Raw genomic sequence first — 2002 nt, forward strand, 5'->3', positions numbered from 1 at the left:
ACTTTTACTTATGCAAATGTAGAGCAAAGCTACTCTTTTGAAAAGGAGATGCCTGTGGCCCAATGGCCCAGGAGCATCACTTCTGGTCAAAACAATGGCAGTAAGCCTTTGCTGTAGCCAGAAAGGCATCTCTTCAGATTCTGTTTCCAAAAAAAAAGAAAAAAATTGTATAAAATATACTTTATACAGTAATATTAAATGAACGATCATCATGTGTCAGATACTGTGATAAGCACTTTACATGATTATCTCATTCAGTCTTCATAATACCCAATATTATCATCTTCATTCTATAAATAGGGAAGCTGAGGCTCATAGAAGTTGTACAATTAGCAAGCAGCAAAGCTGGGATTTGAACCTTCATCTGACTCTAGAGATGGCACCACCTCTGTCAACCTCTGGAAATATTAATGATCCTCTAATGTGGAACGCCCAGACTAGAAGGGCATCCTCAAGACTGACTCAAACTGGAGCAGAACGGGAGAAGCCATCACTTTGTGTGAAGTGTGTGCCAATCAGAGTTATCTTTTCAGTTCTGACTGATGGCAGTCAGACCTGCCATCAGTTCTGACTTCTGAACTGTTTCTTGACCAAAGAGGGAGAGGGAGGAACCACTTTACAACAAGGGCACAAAGATACAGCAGGCAGGAAGGAGCCAAGGCCCTTTCTCCCTCTGGGCCAGGCCAGGAAGAGTTGAGCTCCACCCAGGTGATCAAGCCACGTTCAGAAGGGTGATGTTGAGAATGGCCTCAAGGTGATGCTGAGTTAGCTAGAGTGTCTCACAGAAACTTAGGGCCCACTAGACAGGGGCCTGTGGCCAGAGTGAATTGCTGGGGTGAGCCACTTTGGAGAGCCAGAGGAAATCTGAAAACAGCTCCCACTAGCAGCCTGGGGCCACAGCCTGTACAGGGCTGCCCCCTTGATGCAGACTGGGGGCTGGACACTGTATTGGAGACCTGTGGGTCCAACACGGAAGGATGTCCTTGTCCTTGGCTGTGGAGGCCTGTAGGACTCAAGAGAACTTTTGCTTGTAGATTTAGCTTTTTTTAATTTAAACTTTTCAAACCACATGGTTAGCAGAGTGCAAATGCTGCCTGCCTCCTATCCAATCCCCTTGCACTGTCTGGGAATACAGGTGAGGGTTTGAGCAAAGAAAGTGTAAGAACTCCATCCTCTCCCACCCCTCTTCCAGGAAGGGAGCCCTGCCTATTTGCTGCAGCTCAGTGGTTACACTTTTATCGATGCTTCTTAACATTATATGTAAGCTGTTTGTTCATATTTAGCTTGTGGTTGACCTAAACAGCCAGATCTTTTTCATACAAACTGCTGTCAGGCCAGTTTTTCCCAGCTTGTGCTTCTAGTATTTGTGCAACTGATCAAAAAAAAAAAAAAGCAAAATGTAAATGCAGGACGTTTCACTTTTAATTTTGTTTGAATCTGGTCTGCTGAAATAATGTAAATATTTTATTCTGTCAGCTTTTATAGTAATCCCTTGGTAGCTTTGTATCATCTGCAAAACTGATGAGCACTAATTACTTTGTAGTTAATGAAAATTAGCTACAAAAACTTCATTAGTAATTAATGAAAATGCAAGATAGGACAAAACAGAATGTTGTGGCATAGCATGACAATGGGGGTTCCCAAAGTGTGGTCTGCGAACCCTGAGACCCTTTCAGAGGGTCTATGAGATCAAAACTATTTTCATAAAAATGCTAAAATGTCTTTATCCCTCTCATTCTATTGTGAACAGACTGTGGAATTTTTCAGAGGCTACATGACATATGATACTGCAATAGACTGTGCAGAAGTAGTTATGAGAATTCAGCTGTTCTCTATGAGCCAGACATTACAGAGGTTTGCAAAACTGTAGAACGAAACCACTCTTTTCTCACTATTTTTTTCCTTTTTGGAAGATATAGCCATTTTTAATAAAATGGTTATATAATATAAAATAGAGAAACAACAAGAACCTATAGGGAATTATATTCAATATTTTGTAATA

Source organism: Delphinus delphis, chromosome 8 (assembly GCF_949987515.2).
Source record: "Delphinus delphis chromosome 8, mDelDel1.2, whole genome shotgun sequence".
Classification (NCBI taxonomy): Eukaryota; Metazoa; Chordata; class Mammalia; order Artiodactyla; family Delphinidae; genus Delphinus; species Delphinus delphis.